The sequence below is a fragment of the Pleurodeles waltl genome, chromosome 9 (genome assembly GCF_031143425.1).
Source record: "Pleurodeles waltl isolate 20211129_DDA chromosome 9, aPleWal1.hap1.20221129, whole genome shotgun sequence".
In the NCBI taxonomy this organism is placed as follows: Eukaryota; Metazoa; Chordata; class Amphibia; order Caudata; family Salamandridae; genus Pleurodeles; species Pleurodeles waltl.
Genome location: NC_090448.1, coordinates 165,641,664 through 165,664,598, shown reverse-complemented (window position 1 = coordinate 165,664,598; position 22,935 = coordinate 165,641,664).

The following is a 22,935-nucleotide window of genomic DNA, read 5'->3' as shown; positions in this document are numbered from 1 at the left end:
CTCCTCACATTTCAGTGACAGAAAGTTCTAGAATCTGAGAGGAGCCACGAATTATCTTCCACCCAGTGGTCCCCCAAGTCTCCTGATAAAAATGATACCTTATTTGTGTCAGTAGGCCTAGTGCTCACGACAGGAAATGCCCCATAGCACAACGTGGACACATCACAATTTCCCAAGGAAACCAGAGCTGTTTTTTGCAAAGTGCCTACCTGTGGATTTTGCCCTCTAGCTCAGCCGGCACCGAGGGAAAAGTAGCAAGCCTAGAGATTTTTGAAAACTAGACAACTAGAGAAACTCAGAACAGGGTAGCTTTTGGCACTCTCACCAGTTTCTGTTACCCAGAATTCCTAGCAAACCTAAAACTTTGGCAAAAAAAACACTTTTACCTCAAATATCGGTGACAGAAAGTTCTGGAATCTGAGAAGAGCCACAAATTTCCTTCCACCCAGCATTCCCTCAAGTCACCCGATAAAAACTATACCTCACTTGTGTGGGTAGGCCTAGTGTCCGCGACAGGAAATGCCCAAAACACAATGTGGATACATCACATTTTCGCAAAGAAAATTGCCCTGTTATTGGCAAGGTGCCTACCTGTGGATTTTGGCATGTAGCTCAGCCGGCACCTAGGGAAACCTACAAAACCTGTACATTTTTTAAAACAAGACACCTCGGGGAATCCAAGATGGGGTGACTAGTGGGGCTCTCACCAGGTTCTCTTACCTGGAATCCTTTATAAGCCTCAAAATTTGTCTAAAAAAACACTTTTCCTCATATTTCGGTGACAGAAAGTTCTGGAATCTGAGAGGAGCAACATATTTCCTTCCACCCAGCGTTTCCCCTAGTCTCCTGATAAAGCTGATACCTCACTTGTGTGGATAGGCCCAGTGCCCGCAACAGGAAATGCCCCAAAAGACAACATGGGTACATAACATTTTCCGAAAGAAAACAGAGGTGTTTTTTGCAAAGTGCCTACCTGTGGATTTTGGCCTCTAGCTCAGCCGGCACCTATGGGAAACCTACCACGTTCGTGCATTTTTGAAAACTAGACACCCAGGGGAATCCAAGATGGGGTGACTTGTGAGTCTCTTACCAGGTTCTGTTACCCAAAATCCTTTGCAAACTTCAAAATGTGGCTAAAAAAAACACTTTCTCCTCACATTTCGGTGATAGAAAGTTCTGGAATCTGAGAGGAGCCACAAATTTTCTTCCACCCAGCGTTCCCTCAAGTCTCCTGATAAAAATTATACCTTACTTGTGTGGGTAGGCCTAGTGCCCACGACAGGAAATGTCCCATAACACAACGTGGACACATCAAAATTTCACAAAGAAAACAGAGCTATTTTTTGCAAAGTGCCTACCAGTGGATTTTGGCCTCTAGCTCAGCCGGCACCTACGGAAACATATCAAATCTATATGTTTTTTAAAACTAGGCACCTGGGGGAACCCAGAACCGGGAAACTTGTGGCATTCTCACAAGTTTCTGTTACCCAGAATCTTTAGCAAACCTAAAACTTTGGCAAAAAAAACACTTTTACCTCTAATTTTGATGATAGAAAGTTCTGGAATCTAGGAGGAGCCACAAATTTCCTTCCACCCAGCATTCCCTCAAGTCTCCTGATAAAAACTGTACCTCACCTGTGTGGGTAGGCCTAGTGCCCGCGACATGAAATGCCCAAAACACAATGTGGATTCATCACATTTTCGCAAAGAAAATTGCTCTGTTTTTTGCAAAGTGCCTACCTGTGGATTTTGGCATGTAGCTCAGCCGGCACCTAGGGACACCTACCAATCCTGTGCATTTTTTAAAACTAGACACCTTGGGGAATCCAAGATGGGTGACTTGTGGGTCTCTTACCAGGTTCTGTTACACAGAATCCTTTGCAAACCTCAAAAGTTGGCTAATAAAACACTTTCTCCTCACATTTCGGTGACAAAAAGTTCTGGAATCTGAGAGGAGCCACAAATTTCCTGCCACTTAGCATTCCCCCAAATCTCCTGATAAAAATGATAACTTACTTGTGTGGGTAGGCCTTGTGTCCACGACAGGAAATGTCTCATAACACAAAGTGGACACATCACAATTTCCCAAAGAAAACAGAGAGCTGTTTTTTGCAAAGTGCCTTCCTGGGGATTTTGGCATCTAGATCTGCCGGCACCTAGGGAAACCAAGCAAACCAATCCATTTTTTTGAAACTAGGCACCTGGGGGAACCCAGAAACCGGTAACTTTTGGCACTCTCAACAGTTTCTGTTACCCAAAATTCTTTGCAAACCTAAAACTTTGGCAAAAAAATCACTTTTACTTTGAATTTCGATGATAGAAAGTTCTAGAATCTGAGAGGAGCCACAAATCTCCTTCCACCCACCATTCCCTCAAGTCTCCCAATAAAAACTGTACCTCACTTGTGTGGGTAGGCCTATTGTCCGCGACAGGAAATGCCCAAAACACAATGTGGATACATCACATTTTCGCAAAGATTATTGTCCTGTTTTTCACAAAGTGCCTACCTGTGGATTTTGGCTTGTAGCTCAGCCGGCACCTAGGGAAACCTACCAAACCTCTGCATTTTTTAAAACTAGACACCTAGGGGAATCCAAGATGGGGTGCCTTACCAGATTCTCTTACCCAGAATCCTTTATAAACCTCAAAATGTGGCTAAAAAACACTTTTTCCTCACATTTCGGTGACAGAAAGTTCTTGAATCTGAGAGGAGCCACAAATTTCCTTCCACCCTGCGTTTCCCCAAGTCTCCCGATAAAGATGATACCTCACTTGTGTGCGTAGGCCCAGTGCCCGCGACATGACGCGCCCCAAAACACAACATGGATACATCACATTTTCCCAAAGAAAACAGAGGTGTTTTTTGCAAAGTGCCTACCTGTGGATTTTGACCTCTAGCTCAGCCAGCACCTAGGGAAACCTACCAAATCTGTGCATTTTTTTAAACTAGACACCTAGGGTAATCCAAGATGGGGTGACTTCTGGGTCTCTTACCAGGTTCTGTTACTCAGAATCCTTTGCAAACCTCAACATTTGGCTAAAAAAACACTTTCTCCTCACATTTCAGTGACAGAAAGTTCTAGAATCTGAGAGGAGCCACGAATTATCTTCCACCCAGTGGTCCCCCAAGTCTCCTGATAAAAATGATACCTTATTTGTGTCAGTAGGCCTAGTGCTCACGACAGGAAATGCCCCATAGCACAACGTGGACACATCACAATTTCCCAAGGAAACCAGAGCTGTTTTTTGCAAAGTGCCTACCTGTGGATTTTGCCCTCTAGCTCAGCCGGCACCGAGGGAAACGTAGCAAGCCTATAGATTTTTGAAAACTAGACAACTAGAGAAACTCAGAACAGGGTAGCTTTTGGCATTCTCACCAGTTTCTGTTACCCAGAATCCCTAGCAAACCTAAAACTTTGGCAAAAAAAACACTTTTACCTCAAATATCGGTGACAGAAAGTTCTGGAATCTGAGAAGAGCCACAAATTTCCTTCCACCCAGCATTCCCTCAAGTCACCCGATAAAAACTATACCTCACTTGTGTGGGTAGGCCTAGTGTCCGCGACAGGAAATGCCCAAAACACAATGTGGATACATCACATTTTCGCAAAGAAAATTGCCCTGTTATTGGCAAGGTGCCTACCTGTGGATTTTGGCATGTAGCTCAGCCGGCACCTAGGGAAACCTAAAAAACCTGTACATTTTTTAAAACAAGACACCTCGGGGAATCCAAGATGGGGTGACTAGTGGGGCTCTCACCAGGTTCTCTTACCTGGAATCCTTTATAAGCCTCAAAATGTGTCTAAAAAAACACTTTTCCTCATATTTCGGTGACAGAAAGTTCTGGAATCTGAGAGGAGCAACATATTTCCTTCCACCCAGCGTTTCCCCTAGTCTCCTGATAAAGCTGATACCTCACTTGTGTGGATAGGCCCAGTGCCCGCAACAGGAAATGCCCCAAAAGACAACATGGGTACATAACATTTTCCGAAAGAAAACAGAGGTGTTTTTTGCAAAGTGCCTACCTGTGGATTTTGGCCTCTAGCTCAGCCGGCACCTATGGGAAACCTACCACGTTCGTGCATTTTTGAAAACTAGACACCTAGGGGAATCCAAGATGGGGTGACTTGTGGGTCTCTTACCAGGTTCTGTTACCCAAAATCCTTTGCAAACTTCAAAATGTGGCTAAAAAAAACACTTTCTCCTCACATTTCGGCGATAGAAAGTTCTGGAATCTGAGAGGAGCCACAACTTTTCTTCCACCCAGCGTTCCCTCAAGCCTCCTGATAAAAATGATACCTTACTTGTGTGGGTAGGCCTAGTGCCCACGACAGGAAATGTCCCATAACACAACGTGGACACATCAAAATTTCACAAAGAAAACAGAGCTATTTTTTGCAAAGTGCCTACCAGTGGATTTTGGCCTCTAGCTCAGCCGGCACCTACGGAAACCTAGCAAATCTATATGTTTTTTAAAACTAGGCACCTGGGGGAACCCAGAACCGGGAAACTTGTGGCATTCTCACAAGTTTCTGTTACCCAGAATCTTTAGCAAACCTAAAACTTTGTCCAAAAAAACACTTTTACCTCTAATTTTGATGATAGAAAGTTCTGGAATCTAGGAGGAGCCACAAATTTCCTTCCACCCAGCATTCCCTCAAGTCTCCTGATAAAAACTGTACCTCACCTGTGTGGGTAGGCCTAGTGCCCGCAACATGAAATGCCCAAAACACAATGTGGATTCATCACATTTTCGCAAAGAAAATTGCTCTGTTTTTTGCAAAGTGCCTACCTGTGGATTTTGGCATGTAGCTCAGCCGGCACCTAGGGACACCTACCAATCCTGTGCATTTTTTAAAACTAGACACCTTGGGGAATCCAAGATGGGTGACTTGTGGGTCTCTTACCAGGTTCTGTTACACAGAATCCTTTGCAAACCTCAAAAGTTGGCTAATAAAACACTTTCTCCTCACATTTCGGTGACAAAAAGTTCTGGAATCTGAGATGAGCCACAAATTTCCTGCCACTTAGCATTCCCCCAAATCTCCTGATAAAAATGATAACTTACTTGTGTGGGTAGGCCTTGTGTCCACGACAGGAAATGTCTCATAACACAAAGTGGACACATCACAATTTCCCAAAGAAAACAGAGAGCTGTTTTTTGCAAAGTGCCTTCCTGGGGATTTTGGCACCTAGATCTGCCGGCACCTAGGGAAACCAAGCAAACCAATCCATTTTTTTGAAACTAGGCACCTGGGGGAACCCAGAAACCGGTAACTTTTGGCACTCTCAACAGTTTCTGTTACCCAAAATTCTTTGCAAACCTAAAACTTTGGCAAAAAAATCACTTTTACTTTGAATTTCGATGATAGAAAGTTCTAGAATCTGAGAGGAGCCACAAATCTCCTTCCACCCACCATTCCCTCAAGTCTCCCAATAAAAACTGTACCTCACTTGTGTGGGTAGGCCTATTGTCCGCGACAGGAAATGCCCAAAACACAATGTGGATACATCACATTTTCGCAAAGATTATTGTCCTGTTTTTCACAAAGTGCCTACCTGTGGATTTTGGCCTGTAGCTCAGCCGGCACCTAGGGAAACCTACCAAACCTCTGCATTTTTTAAAACTAGACACCTAGTGGAATCCAAGATGGGGTGCCTTACCAGATTCTCTTACCCAGAATCCTTTATAAACCTCAAAATTTGGCTAAAAAACACTTTTTCCTCACATTTCGGTGACAGAAAGTTCTTGAATCTGAGAGGAGCCACACATTTCCTTCCACCCTGCGTTTCCCCAAGTCTCCCGATAAAGATGATACCTCACTTGTGTGGGTAGGCCCAGTACGCGCAACAGGAAATGCCCCAAAACACAACATCGATACATCACATTTTCCCAAAGAAACAGAGGTATTTTTTGCAAAGTGCCTTCCTGTGGCTTTTGTCCTCTACCTCAGCCTGCACCTGGGGAAACCTACCAAACTGGTGCATTTTTAAAAACTAGACACCTAGGGAATCCAAGATAGGGTGATTTGAGGGGCTCTCACCAGATTTATTACCCAGAATCCTTTGCAAACCTCAAACTTTCACTAAAAAACACTTTCTCCTCACGTTTCGGTGACAGAAATTTTGGGAATCTGAGAGGATCCACAAATTTCCTTCCACCCAGCATTCCCTCTAGTCTCCTGATAAAAAACTTACCTCACTTGTGTGGGTTGACACCTAGGGGAATAAAAGAAGGGGTGACTTGTGGGGTTCTCACCAGATTCTCTTACCCAAAATCCTTTACAAACCTCAGAATGTGGTTAAACAGACACTTTTTCCTCAAATTTCGGTGACAGAAAGTTCTGGATTTTGAGAGGAGCCACAAATATCCTTCCACCCAGTGTTTCCCTAAGTCTCCCGATAAAGATGATACCTCACTTGTGTGGGTAGGCCCAGTGCCCGCAACTGAAAATGCCCCAAAACACAACATGGATACATCACATTTTCCCAAAGAAAATAGATGTGTTTTTTGCAAAGTGCCTACCTGTGGATGTTGAACTCTAGCTCAGCCGGCACCTAGGGAAACCTACCAAATCTGTGCATTTTTTAAAACTAGAAACCTCGCGGAATCCAAGATGGGGTGACTTCTGGGTCTCTTACCAGGTTCTGTTACTGAGAATCCTTTGCAAACCTCAACATTTGGCTAAAAAAACTCTTTCTCCTCAAATTTCGGTGACAGAAAGTTCTAGAATCTGAGAGGAGCCACAAATTATCTCCCATCCAGTGTTCCCCCAAGTCTCCCGATAAAAATTATACCTTACTTGTGTGGGTAGGCCTAGTGCTCACGACAGGAAATGCCCCATAACACAACGTGGACACATCACAATTTCCCAAAGAAACCAGAGCTGTTTTTTGGAGAGTGCCTACCTGTGGATTTTGGCCTCTAGATCAGCCAGCTCCTAGGGAAACGTAGCAAGCCTATACATTTTTGAAAACTAGACACCTAGGGGAACTCAGAACAGGGTAACTTTTGGCACTCTCACCAGTTTCTGATACCCAGAATCCCTAGCAAACCTTAAACTTTGGCAAAAAAAACACTTTTTCCTCAAATTTCGGTGATAGAAAGTTGTGGAATCTAAGAGGAGCCACAAATTTCCTTCCACCCAGCATTCCCTTAAGTCTCCTGATAAAAACTGTACCTCACTTGTGTGGGTAGGCCTAGTGCCCGCAACAGGAAATGGCCAAAATACAATGTGGATATATCACATTTGTTCACAGAAAATTGACCTGTTTTTTGCAAAGTGCCTACCTGTGGATTTTGGCATGTAGCTCAGCCGGCACCTAGGGAAACCTACCAAACCTGTACATTTTTTAAAACAGACACCTCGGGGAATCCAAGAAGGGGTGACTTGTGGGGTTCTCACCAAGTTCTCTTACCCAGAATCCTTTGCAAACTTCTAGATTTGGCTAAACAGACACATTTTCCTCACATTTCAGTGACAGAAAGTTCTGGAATTTGAGGGGAGCCACAAATATCCTACCACTCAGTGTTTCCCTAAGTCTCCTGATAAAGATGATGCCTCACTTGTGTGGGTAGGCCAAGTGCCCGTGATAGGAAATGCCCCAAAACACAACATGGACAAATCACATTTTCCCAAAGAAAACAGAGGTGTTTTTAGCAAAGTGCCTACCTGTTGATTTTGGCTTCTAGCTCTGCCGGCACCTAGGGATACCTACCAAACCTGTGCATTTTTTTAAACTAGACACCTAGGGGAATCCAAGATGGGGTGACTTATGGGGCTTTCATAAGGTTCTGTTACCCAGACTCCTTTGCAAACTTCAAGATTTGGCTAAACAGACATATTTTCCTCACATTTCGGTGACAGAAAGTTCTGGAATTTGAGAGGAGCCACAAATATCCTTCCACCCAGTGTTTCCCTAAGTCTCCCAATAAAGATGATACCTCACTTGTGTGGGTAGGCCTAGTGCCCGCGACAGGAAATGCCCCAAAACACAACATGGACACATCACATTTTCCCAAAGAAAACAGAGGTGTTTTTAGCAAAGTGCCTACCTGTAGATTTTGGCCTCTAGCTCAGCCGGCACCTAGGGAACTCTGCAAACCTGAACATTTTTTAAAACTAGACACCAGGGGGAATCGAAGATGGAGTGACTTGTTGGGCTCTCACCAGGTTCTGTTACCCAGAATCCTTTGCAAACCTCACAATTTGGCTAAAAAAACACTTTCTCCTCACATTTCAGTGACAGAAAATCATGAAATGTGAGAGGAGCCACCAATGTCCTTCCGCCCAGCGTTCCCCCAAGTCTCCTGATCAAAATGATACCTCACTTGTGTCGGTAGGCCTAGTGCCCACGACAGGAAATGCCCCAAAACACAACATGGACACATCACATTTTCCCAAAGAAAACAGAGGTGTTTTTTGCAAAGTGCCTACCTGGGGATTTTGGCCTTTAGCCCAGCCGACACCTAGGGAAACCTCCAAACCTGTGCATTTTTTAAAACTAGACACCTATGGGAATCCAAGATGGGGTGACTTGTTGGGCTCTCACCAGGTTCTGTTACCCAGAATCCTTTGCAAACCTCAAAAGTTGCCTAAAAAAGCACTTTTTCCTCACATTTTGGTGACAGAAAGTTCTGGAATCTGAGAGGAGCCACAAATTTCTTTCCACCCAACGTTTCCCCGAGTCTACTGATAAAAATGATACCTCACTTGTGTGGATAGGCCTAGTGGCCGCCACAGGAAATGCCCCAAAACACAGTGTGGACATATCAAATTTTCCCAAAGAAAACAGGGGTGTTTTTTTGCAAAGTTCCTAGCTGTAGATTTTGGCCTCTAGCTCAGCCGGCACCTAGGGAACCTACCAAACCTGTGCATTTCTTAAAAATAGACACTCAGGGGAATCGAAGATGGGGTGATTTGTGGGTCTCTCACCAGGTTCTGTTACCCAGAATCCTTTGCAAACCTCAAAATGTGGCTAAAAGAACACTATTTCCTCACATTTTGGTGACAGAAAGTTCTGGAATGTGAGAGGAGCCACAGATTTCCTTCAACCCAGCATTTTCCTAAGTCTCCCAATAAAGATGATACCTCACTTGTGTGGGTAGGCCTAGTGCCCGTGACAGGAAATGCCCCAAAACACAACCTGGACACATCACATTTTCCCAAAGAAAACAGAGGTGTTTTATGCAAGGTGCCTACCTGCGGATTTTCGCCTCTAGCTCAGCCGGCACCGAGGGAAACGTAGCAAGCCTATACATTTTTGAAAACTAGACAACTAGGAGAACTCAGAACAGGGTAACGTTTGGCACTACTCACCAGTTTCTGTTACCCAGAATCCCTAGCAAACCTAAAACTTTGGCAAAAAAAAACACTTTTACCTCAAATATCGGTGATAGAAAATTCTGGAATCTAAGAGGAGCTACAAATTTCCTTCCACCCAGCATTCCCTAAAGTCTCCCGATAAAACTATACCTCACTTGTGTGGGTAGGCCTATTGGTCGCAACAGGAAATGCCCAAAACTCAATGTGGATACATCACATTTTCGCAAGGAAAATTGTCCTGTTTTTGGCAAAGTGCTTACCTGTGGATTTTGGCATGTAGCTCAGCCGGCACCTAGAGAAACCTACCAAACCTGTGCATTTTTTAAAACTAGACACCACGGGGAATCAAAGATGGTGTGACTTGTGGGCCTCTCACCATGATCTATTATGCAGAATCCTTTATAAACCTCAAAATTTGGCTAAAAAAACACTTTTCCTCATATTTCGGTGACAGAAAGTTCTGGAATCTGAGAGGAGCCACAAATTTCCTTCCACCCAGCGTTTGCCCTAGTCTCCCGATAAAGATGATACCTCACTTGTGTGGGTAGGCCCAGTACGCGCGACAGGAAATGCCCCCAAAACACAACATGAATACATCACATTTTCCCAAAGAAAACAGAGGTGTTTTTCGCATAGTGCCTACCTGTGGATTTTGGCCTCTAGCTCAGCCAGCACATATGGAAACCTACCAAATCTGTGCATGTTTGAAAACTAGACACCTAGGGGAATACAAGATAGGGTGACTTGTGGGTCTCTTACCAGGTTCTGTTACACAGAATCCTTTGCAAACCTAAAAATTTGGCTAATAAAACACTTTCTCCTCACATTTCGGTGACAAAAAGTTCTGGAATCTGAGAGGAGCCACAAATTTCCTGCCACTTAGCGTTCCCCCAAATCTCCTGATAAATATGATACCTTACTTGTGTGGGTAGGCCTTGTGTCCACGACAGGAAATGTCCCATAACACAAAGTGGACACATCACAATTTCCCAAAGAAAACAGAGCTCTTTTTTGCAAAGTGCCTTCCTGGGGATTTTGGCGTATAGCTCAGCCGGCACCTAGGGAAACCAAACAAACCTATCCATTTTTTTTAAACTAGGCAACTGGGGGAACCCAGAAATGGGAAACTTGTGGCACTCTCAACAGTTTCTGTTACCCAAAATCCTTTGCAAACCTAAAACTTTGGCAAAAAAAATCACTTTTACTTTGAATTTCGATGATAGAAAGTTCTGGAATCTGAGAGGAGCCACAAATGTCCTTCCACCCAGCATTCCCTCAAGTCTCCCAATAAAAACTGTACCTCACTTGTGTGGGTAGGCCTAGTGTCCGCGACAGGAAATGCCCAAAACACAATGTGGATACATCACATTTTCGCAAAGAAAATTGTCCTGTTTTTCACAAAGTGCCTACCTGTGGATTTTGGCCTGTAGCTCAGCCGGCACCTAGGGAAACCTACCAAACCTCTGCATTTTTTAAAACTAGACACCTAGGGGAATCCAAGATGGGGTGACTTATGGGGCTCTCACCAGGTTCTCTTACCCAGAATCCTTTATAAACCTCAAAATTTGGCTAAAAAACACTTTTTCCTCACTTTTCGGTGACAGAAAGTTCTCGAATCTGAGAGGAGCCACAAATTTCCTTCCACCCTGCGTTTCCCCAAGTCTCCAGATAAAGATGATACCTCACTTGTGTGGGTAGGCCCAGTACGCGCGACAGGAAATGCCCCAAAACACAACATCGATACATCACATTTTCCCAAAGAAACAGAGGTATTTTTTGCAAAGTGCCTACCTGTGGATTTTGTCCTCTACCTCAGCCTGCACCTGGGGAAACCTACCAAACTGGTGCATTTTTAAAAACTAGACACCTAGGGGAATCCAAGATAGGGTGACTTGAGGGGCTCTTACCAGATTTGTTACCCAGAATCCTTTGCAAACCTCAAACTTTCACTAAAAAAAACTTTCTCCTCACGTTTCGGTGACAGAAATTTTGGGAATCTGAGAGGATCCACAAATTTCCTTCCACCCAGCATTCCCTCTAGTCTCCTGATAAAAAACTTACCTCACTTGTGTGGGTAGACCTAGTGCACGAGACAGGAAATGCCCCAAAACACAATGTGGATACATAACATTTTCCCAAAGAAAACAGAGGTGTTTTTTGCAAAGTGCCTACCTGTGGATTTTGGCCTCTAGCTTAGCCGGTACCTAGGAAAAACTACCACACCTGTGCATTTTTTAGAACCAGACACCTAGGGGAATCCTAGAAGGGGTGACTTGTGGGGTTCTCACCTGATTCTCTAACCCAAAATACTTTACAAACCTCAAAATGTGGCTAAACAGACACTTTTTCCTCAAATTTCGGTGACAGAAAGTTCTGGAATTTGAGAGGAGCCACAAATATCCTTCCACCCAGTGTTTCCCTAAGTCTCCCGATAAAGATGATACCTCACTTGTGTGGGTAGGCCCAGTGCCCGCAACTGTAAATGCCCCAAAACACAACATGGATACATCACATTTTCCCAAAGAAAACAGATGTGTTTTTTGCAAAGTGCCTACCTGTGGATTTTGACCTCTAGCTCAGCCGGCACCTAGGGAAACCTACCAAATCTGTGCATTTTTTAAAACTAGACACCCCGCGGAATCCAAGATGGGGTGACTTCTGGGTCTCTTACCAGGTTCTGTTACTCAGAATCCTTTGCAAACCTCAACATTTGGCTAAAAAATCTCTTTCTCCTCACATTTCGGTGACAGAAAGTTCTAGAATCTGAGAGGAGCCATAAATTATCTCCCATCCAGTGTTCCCCCAAGTCTCCCGATAAAAATTATACCTTACTTGTGTGGGCAGGCCTAGTGCTCACGACAGGAAATGCCCCATAACACAACGTGGACACATCACAATTTCCCAAAGAAACCAGAGCTGTTTTTTGGAGAGTGCCTACCTGTGGATTTTGGCCTCTAGATCAGCCGGCTCCGAGGGAAACGTAGCAAGCCTATACATTTTTGAAAACTAGGCACCTAGGGGAACTCAGAACAGGGTAACTTTTGGCACTCTCACCAGTTTCTGTTACCCAGAATCCCTAGCAAACCTTAAACTTTGGCAAAAAAAACACTTTTTCCTCACATTTCGGTGATAGAAAGTTCTGGAATCTAAGAGGAGCCACAAATTTCCTTCCACCCAGCATTCCCTTAAGACTCCTGATAAAAACTGTACCTCACTTGTGTGGGTAGGCCTAGTGCCCGCACCAGGAAATACCCAAAATACAATGTGGATACATCACATTTTTTCAAAGAAAATTGACCTGTTTTTGCAAAATGCCTACCTGTGGATTTTGGCATGTAGCTCAGCCGGCACCTAGGGAAACCTACCAAACCTGTGTATTTGTAACAACTAGACACCTAGGGGTATCCAAGATGGGGTGACTTGTGGGGCTCTCACCAGGTTCTCTTACCCAGAATCCTTTATAAACCTGAAAATTTGGCTAAAAAAAACCTTTTTCCTCACAGTTCAGTGACAGGAAGTTCTGGAATCTGAGAAGAGCCACACATTTCCTTCCATCCAGCATTCCCTCAAGTCACCTGATAAAACCAGTACCTCACTTGTGATGGTAGGCCTAGTGCCCGCAACAGGAAATGCCCAAAATGCAATGTGGATACATCACATTTTTGCAAAGTAAATTTACCTGTTTTTTGCAAAGTGCCTACCTGTGGATTTTGGCATGTAGCTCAGCTGGCACCTAGGGAAACCTACCAAACCTGTGCATTTTTAACAACTAGACACCTAGGGCTATCCACGATGGGCTGACATGTGGGGCTCTCACCATGTTCTCTTACTCAGAATCCTTTATAAACCTAAAAATGTGGCTAAAAAAATACTTTTTCCTCACATTTCAGTGACAGAAAGTTCTGGAATCTGAGAAGAAACACAAATTTCCTTCCACCCAGCATTCCCTCAAGTCTCCAGATAAAAACTATACCTCACATGTGTGGGTAGGCCTAGTGTCCGCGACAGGAAATGCCCAAAACACAATGTGGATACATCACATTTTCGCAAAGGAAATTGCCCTGTTTTTGACAAAGTGCCTACCTGTGGATTTTGGCATGTAGCTCAGCCGGCACCTAGGGAAACCTACCAAACCTGTACATTTTTTTAAAACAAGACACCTCGGGGAATCCAAGAAGGGGTGACTTGTGGGGTTCTCACCAGGTTCTCTTACCCAGAATCCTTTGCAAACTTCTAGATTTGGCTAAACAGACACATTTTCCTCACATTTCGGTGACAGAAAGTTCTGAAATTTGAGAGGAGCCACAAATATCCTTCCACCCAGTGTTTCCCTAAACCTCCCGATAAAGATGATACCTCAATTGTGTGGGTAGGCCTAGTGCCCACGACAGGAAATGCCCTAAACCACAACATGGACACATCACATTTTCCCAAAGAAAATTTACCTGTTTTTGCAAAATGCCTACCTGTGGATTTTGGCCTCTAGCTCAGCCGACACCTAGGGAAACCTACCAAACCTGTGTATTTTTTAAAACTAGACACCTAGGGGAATCCAGATATGGTAACTTATGAGGCTCTCACCAGGTTCTGTTACCCAGAATCCTTTGCAAACTTCAAGATTTGGCTAAACAGACACATTTTCCTCACATTTCAGTGACAGAAAGTTCTGGAATTTGAGAGGAGCCACACATATCCTTCCACCCAGTGTTTCCCTAAGTCTCCTGATAAAGATGATACCTCACTTGTGTGGGTAGGCCAAGTGCCCGTGATAGGAAATGCCCCAAAACACAACATGGACAAATCACATTTTCCCAAAGAAAACAGAGGTGTTTTTAGCAAAGTGCCTACCTGTGGATTTTGGCCTCTAGCTCTGCCGGCACCTAGGGAACTCTGCAAACCTGAACATTTTTTAAAACTAGACACCAGGGGGAATCCAAGATGGAGTGACTTGTTGGGCTTTCACCAGGTTCTCTTACCCAGAATCCTTTGCAAACCTCAAAATTTTGCTAAAAAAACACTTTCTCCTCACATTTCGGTGACAGAAAGTCATGAAATGTGAGAGGAGCCACCAATGTCCTTCCACCCAGCGTTCCCCCAAGTCTCCTGGTCAAAATGATACCTCACTTGTGTCGGTAGGCCTAGTGCCCACGACAGGAAATGCCCCAAAACACAACATGGACACATCACGTTTTCCCAAAGAAAACAGAGGTATTTTTTGCAAAGTGCCTACCTGTGGATTTTGGCCTCTAGCTTAGCCGGTACCTAGGAAAAACTACCACACCTGTGCATTTTTTAGAACTAGACACCTAGGGGAATCCAAGAAGGGGTGACTTGTGGGGTTCTCACCAGATTCTCTAACCCAAAATACTTTACAAACCTCAGAATGTGGCTAAACAGACACTTTTTCCTCAAATTTCGGTGACAGAAAGTTCTGGAATTTGAGAGGAGCCACAAATATCCTTCCACCCAGTGTTTCCCTAAGTCTCCCGATAAAGATGATACCTCACTTGTGTGGGTAGGCCCAGTGCCCGCAACTGTAAATGCCCCAAAACACAACATGGATACATCACATTTTCCCAAAGAAAACAGATGTGTTTTTTGCAAAGTGCCTACCTGTGGATTTTGACCTCTAGCTCAGCCGGCACCTAGGGAAACCTACCAAATCTGTGCATTTTTTAAAACTAGACACCCCGCGGAATCCAATATGGGGTGACTTCTGGGTCTCTTACCAGGTTCTGTTACTCAGAATCCTTTGCAAACCTCAACATTTGGCTAAAAAAACTCTTTCTCCTCACATTTCGATGACAGAAAGTTCTAGAATCTGAGAGGAGCCATAAATTATCTCCCATCCAGTGTTCCCCCAAGTCTCCCGATAAAAATTATACCTTACTTGTGTGGGCAGGCCTAGTGCTCACGACAGGAAATGCCCCATAACACAACGTGGACACATCACAATTTCCCAAAGAAACCAGAGCTGTTTTTTGGAGAGTGCCTACCTGTGGATTTTGGCCTCTAGATCAGCCGGCTCCGAGGGAAACGTAGCAAGCCTATACATTTTTGAAAACTAGGCACCTAGGGGAACTCAGAACAGGGTAACTTTTGGCACTCTCACCAGTTTCTGTTACCCAGAATCCCTAGCAAACCTTAAACTGTGGCAAAAAAAACACTTTTTCCTCACATTTCGGTGATAGAAAGTTCTGGAATCTAAGAGGAGCCACAAATTTCCTTCCACCCAGCATTCCCTTAAGTCTCCTGATAAAAACTGTACCTCACTTGTGTGGGTAGGCCTAGTGCCCGCAACAGGAAATGCCCAAAATACAATGTGGATACATCACATTTTTTCAAAGAAAATTTACCTGTTTTTGCAAAGTGCCTACCTGTGGATTTTGGCATGTAGCTCAGCCGGCACCTAGGGAAACCTACCAAACCTGTGCATTTGTAACAACTAGACATCTAGGGGTATCCAAGATGGGGTGACTTGTGGGGCTCTCACCAGGTTCTCTTACCCAGAATCCTTTATAAACCTAAAAATTTGGCTAAAAAAACACTTTTTCCTCACATTTCAGTGACAGGAAGTTCTGGAATCTGAGAAGAGCCACACATTTCCTTCCATCCAGCATTCCCTCAAGTCTCCTATAAAACCAGTACCTCACTTGTGGTGGTAGGCCTAGTGCCCGCAACAGGAAATGCCCAAAATACAATGTGGATACATCACATTTTTGCAAAGAAAATTGACCTGTTTTTTGCAAAGTGCCTACCTGTGGATTTTGGCATGTAGCTCAGCCGGCACCTAGGGAAACCTACCAAACCTGTGCATTTTTAACAACTAGACACCTAGGGGTATCCAAGATGGGCTGACTTGTGGGGCTCTCACCAGGTTCTCTTACCCAGAATCCTTTATAAACCTAAAAATGTGGCTAAAAAAACACTTTTTCCTCACATTTCAGTGACAGAAAGTTCTGGAATCTGAGAAGAGCCACAAATGTCCTCCCACCCAGCATTCCCTCAAGTCTCCCGATAAAAACTATACCTCACATGTGTGGGTAGGCCTAGTGCCCACGACAGGAAATGCCCTAAACCACAACATGGACACATCACATTTTCCCAAAGAAAACAGAGGGGCTCTCACCAGGTTCTCTTTACCAGAATCCTTTATAAACCTAAAAATGTGGCTAAAAAAACACTTTTTCCTCACATTTCAGTGACAGGAAGTTCTGGAATCTGAGAAGAGCCACACATTTCCTTCCATCCAGCATTCCCTCAAGTCTCCTGATAAAACCAGTACCTCACTTGTGGTGGTAGGCCTAGTGCCCGCAACAGGAAATGCCCAAAACACAATGTGGATACATCACATTTTCACAAAGGAAATTGCCCTGTTTTTGGCAAAGTACCTACCTGTGGATTTTGGCATGTAGCTCAGCCGGCACCTAGGGAAACCTACCAAACCTGTACATTTTTTAAAACAAGACACCTTGGGGAATCCAAGAAGGGGTGACTTGTGGGGTTCTCACCAGGTTCTCTTACCCAGAATCCTTTGCAAACTTCTAGATTTGGCTAAACAGACACATTTTCCTCACATTTCGGTGACAGAAAGTTCTGAAATTTGAGAGGAGCCACAAATATCCTTCCACCCAGTGTTTCCCTAAGCCTCCCGATAAAGATGATACCTCACTTGTGTGGGTAGGCCTAGTGCTCACAACAGGAAATGCCCTAAACCACAACATGGACACATCACATTTTCCCAAAGAAAACAGAGGTGTTCTTAGCAAAGTGCCTACCTGTGGATTTTGGCCTCTAGCTCAGCCGACACCTAGGGAAACCTACCAAACCTGTGCATTTTTTAAAACTAGACACCTAGGGGAATCCAGATATGGTAACTTATGTGGCTCTCACCAGGTTCTGTTACCCAGAATCCTTTGCAAACTTCAAGATTTGGCTAAACAGACACATTTTCCTCACATTTCAGTGACAGAAAGTTCTGGAATTTGAGAGGAGCCACACATATCCTTCCACCCAGTGTTTCCCTAAGTCTCCTGATAAAGATGATACCTCACTTGTGTGGGTAGGCCAAGTGCCCGTGATAGGAAATGCCCCAAAACACAACATGGACACATCACATTTTCCCAAAGAAAACAGAGGTGTTCTTAGCAAAGTGCCTACCTGTGGATTTTGGCCTCTAGCTCAGCCGACACCTAGGGAATCCTACCAAACCTGTGCATTTTATAAAACTAGACACCTAGGGGAATCCAAGATGGGGTGACTTATGGGGCTCTCACCATGTTCTGTTACCCAGACTCCTTTGCAAACTTCAAGATTTGGCTAAACAAACATATTTTCCTCACTTTTTGGTGACAGAAAGTTCTGGAATTTGAGAGGAGCCACAAATATCCTTCCACCCAGTGTTTCCCTAAGTCTCCCAATAAAGATGATACCTCACTTGTGTGGGTAGGCCTAGTGCCCGGGACAGGAAATGCCCCAAAACGCAACATGGACACATCACATTTTCCCAAAGAAAACAGAGGTGTTCTTAGCAAAGTGCCTACCTGTGGATTTTGGCCTCTAGCTCAGCCGACACCTAGGGAAACCTACCAAACCTGTGCATTTTTTAAAACTAGACACCCAGGGGAATCCATATATGGTAACTTATGGGGCTCTCACCAGGTTCTTTTACCCAGAATCCTTTGCAAACCTCAAAAGTTGGCTAAAAAAACACTTTTTCCTCACATTTTGGTGACAGAAAGTTCTGGAATCTGAGAGGAGCCACAAATTTCTTTCCACCCAACGTTTCCCCAAGTCTACCGATAAAAATGATACCTCACTTGTGTGGATAGGCCTAGTGGCCGCGACAGGAAATGCCCCAAAACACAGTGTGGACATATCAAATTTTCCCAAAGAAAACAGAGGTGTTTTTTGCAAAGTTCCTAGCTGTAGATTTTGGCCTCTAGCTCAGCCGGCTCCGAGGGAAACCTAGCAAACCTATTCGTTTTTGAAAACTAGACACCTAGGGGAACCCAGAATGGGGTAATTTGTGGCGATCTAACCAGGTTCTGTCACCCAAAATCCTTAGTAAACCTAAAACTTAGGCAAAAAAACACTTTGACCTCATATTTAATTGATAGAAAGTTCTGGAATCTAAGAGGAGCCACACATTTTTTCCACGCAGCATTCCCTCAAGTCTGTTGATAAAAATTGTATCTCACTTGTGTAGGTAGGCCTAGTGCCTGTGACAGGAAATGTCCCAAAACACAATGTGGATACAACACATTTTTCCCAAAGAAAATTGACCTGTTTTTCCAAAAATGCCTAGCAGTGGGTTTTTGCCTCTAGCTCTTCCACCACCTGGGAAAACCTAGCAAACCTGGACATTTCTAAAAACCAGACCCCTGGGGGAACCCAGGATGGGGTAACTTGTGTCTCTCTCACCAGGTTCTCTTAGCCAAAACCCTGGCAAACCTAAAACTTCGCCCCAAAAAAATACTTTTACCTCACACTTCGGTGATAGTAAGTTTTGGAATCTAAGGGGAGCCACAAAGTTCTTTCCACCCAGTGTTCCCCCAATGCTCCCGATAAAAAGGACACCTCACTTGTGTGGGTAGGCCCAGTATCGGCGATAGGAAATGCCCCAAAACACAACGTGGACACACCACATTTTCACAAAGAAAACAGAGGTGTTTTTTGCAAAGTGCCTAGCTGTGGATTTTGGCCTCTAGCTCAGCCGGCACCAAGGTAACCCTCCAAACCTGTGTGTTTTTGAAAACTACACACCTAGGGGAATCCAAGATGGGGTGACTTGTGGGGCTCTCACCAGGTTTTGTTACCCATAATCCTTTGCAAACCTCAAAATGTGGCTAAATAACATTTTTTCCTCACATTTCAGTGACAGAAAGTTCTGGAATCTGAGATGAGCCACACATTTCTTTCCACCCAGCGTTTCCCCAAGTCTCCTGATAAAAATCAAACCTCACTTGTGTGGGTAGGCCTAGTGACCCGGACAGGAAATGCCCCAAAACACAATTTGGACACATCACATTTTCCAAAGAAAACAGAGGTGTTTTTAGCAAGGTGCATACCTGTTGATTTTGGCCTCTAGCTCAGCCGGCACCTAGGGAAACATTCCAAACCTGTGTGTTTTTGAAAACTAGACACCTAAGGGAATCCAAGATGGGGTGACTTGTGGGGCTCTCACCAGGTTCCCTTACCCAGAATCTTGTGCGAACTTCAAAATTTGGCTAAACAGATGCTTTTTCCTCACATTTCGGTGACAGAAAGTTCTGGAATTTGAGAGGACCCACAAATTTCCTTGCACCCAGCGTTTCCCTAAGTCTCCCGATAAAGATGATACCTCACTTGTGTGGGTAGGCCTAGTGCCCGGGACAGGAAATGCCCCAAAACAGAACGTGAACACATCACATTTTCCAAAAGAAAACAGAGGTGTTGTTTGCTAAGTTCCTACATGTGGATTTTGGCCTCTAGCTCAGCCGGCTCTGAGGGAAACCTAGCAAACCTATTCATTTTTTAAAACTAGAAACACAGAGGGGAACCCAGAATGGGGTAACTTGTGGTGATCTCACCAGGTTCTGTTACCCAAAATCCTTAGTAAACCTAAAACTTTGGCAAAAAAACACTTTTACCTCATATTTCAGTGATAGAAAGTTCTGGAATCTAAGAGGAGCCACAAATTTCTTCCACGCAGCATTCCCTCAAGTCTGTTGATAACAATTGTACCTCACTTGTGTGGGTAGGCCTAGTGCCCGTGACAGGAAATGTCCCAAAACACAACATGGATACAACACATTTTCCGAAAGAAAATTGACCTGTTTTTCGCAAAATGCCTAGCTGTGGGTTTTGACCTCTAGCTCTTCCACCACCTAGGAAAACCTAGCAAACCTGGTCATTTCTAAACACTAGACCCCTGGGGGAACCCAGGATTGGGTAACTTGTGTCTCTCTCACCAGGTTCTGTTAGCCAGAACCCTGGCAAACCTAAAACTTCGGCAAAAAATATACTTTTACCTCACACTTCGGTGATGGAAAGTTTTGGAATCTAAGAGGAGCCACAAAGTTCTTTCCACCCAGCGTTCCCCCACGTCTCCCGATAAAAATGACACCTCACTTGTGTGGGTAGGACCAGTACACGCGATGGGAAAAGCCCCAAAACACAACGTGGACACATCACATTTTCCCAAAGAAAACAGAGGTGTTTTTTGCAAAGTGCCTAGCTGTGGATTTTGGCCTCTAGCTCAGCCGGCACCTAGGGAACCCTCCAAACCAGTGTGTGTTTTTGAAAACTAGACACCTAGGGAAATCCAAGATGGGGTGACTTGTGGAGCTCTCACCAGGTTTTGATACCCATAATCCTTTGCAAACCTCAAAATGTGGCTAAAAACAATTTTTCCTCATATTTCAGTAACAGAAAGTTCTGGAATCTGAGAGGAGCCACATATTTCTTTCCACCCAGCGTTTCCCCAAGTTTCCTGATAAAAATGATACCTTACTTGTGTGGGTAGGCCTAGTGCCCTGGACAGGAAATGCCCCAAAACACAACGTGGACACATCACATTTTTCAAAAGAAAACAGAGGTGTTTTTTGCAAGGTGCCTACCTGTTGATTTTGGGCTCTAGCTCAGCCGGCACCTAGGGAAAAGTACCAAACCTGTGTGTTTTTGAAAACTAGACACCTAGGAGAATCCAAGATGGGGTGACTTGTGGGGCTCTCACCAGTTTCTCTTACCCAGAATATTGTGCAAACTTCAAAATTTGCCTAAAAAAACACTTTCTCCTCACATTTCGGTGACATAAAGTTCTGAAATCTGAGAGGAGGCACAAATTTCCTTCCAATCAGCGTTACTGCAAGTCTCCAGATAAAAATTATACCTCCCTCGTGTGGGTAGGCCTAGTGCCCGTGAGAGGAAATGCCCCAAAACACAATGTGGACACATCACATTTTCCCAAAGAAAACAGAGGTGTTTTTTGCAAAGTACCTACCTGTGGATTTTGGCTTCCAGCTCAGCCGGCACCTAGGGAAACATAGCAAACCTATACATTTTTGAAAAATAGACACATAGGGGAACCCAGAATGGGGTAACTTGTGGCACTCTCACCAGGTTCTGTTATCCAGAATCCTTAGCAAACCGAAAACTTTGGCAAAAAAAAACTTTTACCTCACATTGTGGTGATAGAAAATTCTGGAATTTATGAGGAGCCACAAATTTCCTTCCAAACAGCATTCCTTCAAGTCTCCCAATAAAAACTACACCTCACTTGTGTGGGTAGGCCTAGTGCCCGCAACAAGAAATGCCCAGAAACGCAAAGAAAATGGACCAGTTTTTTGCAAAGTGCCTACCTGTGGATTTTGGCATGTAGCTCAGCTGGCAACTAGGGAAACCTTCCAAACCTGTGCATTTCTAAATACTAGACACCTAGGGGAACCCAGGATGTGGTAACTTGTGGCCCTCTGACCAGTTTCTGTTACCCAGAATCCTTTGCAAACCTCAAATTATGGCTAGAAAAACACTTACTCTTCATTTTTCTGTGACAGAAAGTTCTAGAATCTGAGAGGAGCGACAAAGTTCCTTTCATCCTGCGTTCCCCCTAGTCTCCTGATAAAAATGATACCTCACTTGTGTGGGTAGGCCTAGTGCCCGTGACAAGAAATGCCCAGAAACACAACATGGACACATCACATTTTCCCAAAGAAAACAGAGGTATTTTTTTAAAGTGCCTAGCTGTGGATTCTGGCCTGTAGCTCAGTCACCACCTAGGGAAAACTACCAAACCTGTGCATTTCTAAAAACTAGACACCTAGGGGAACCCAGGATGGGGTAACTTGTCGCCATCTCACCAGGTTCTGTTACCCAGAATCCTTTGCAAACCTCAAAATTTGGTTAAGAAAACACTTTCTCCTCACATTTCAGTGACAGAAAGTTCTGAAATCTGAGAGGAGCCACAAATTTAGATGAAAATGGTATTTCACTTGTGTGGGTAGGCCTAGCGGCCGTGACAGGAAATGCCCCAAAACACAAAGTAGACACATCACATTTTACCAAAGAAAACAGAGCTATTTTTTGCAAAGTGCCTACCTGTGGTTTTTGGCCCCTAGGTCAGCCGTAACCTAGGGAATACTACCAAACCTGTGCATTTTTAAAAAGCAGACACCTAGGGGAATCCAAGATGGAGTGACTTGTTGGGCTCTCACCAGGTTCTGTTACCCAGAATCCTTTGCAAACCTCAAAATATGGCTAAAAAACACGTTTTCCTCACATTTCGGTGACAGAAAGTTCTGTAATCTGAGAGAAGCCACACATTTCCTTCCACCCAGTGTTCCCCCAAGTCTCCCGATAAACGTGATACCTCACTTGTGTGGGTGGCCCAGGTGCCTGCAACAGAAAAATGCCAGTAGAGATTGAGGGATTAGCACAGTCAGTTGATAAGCACATATTTTTCTTTTATACATCTTTTAGGCTGACTCTGCTTTGGGGACCCACACAAGTGAGGTTTCATTTTACTTGGGAGACTGAGGGGAATGCTGGGTGGTAGGAAATTTGGTAGGAAATTTGTGCCTGAGCAATGATCCTACAAAGAAAAGTGAGGAAAATATGCTTGTTTATGCAA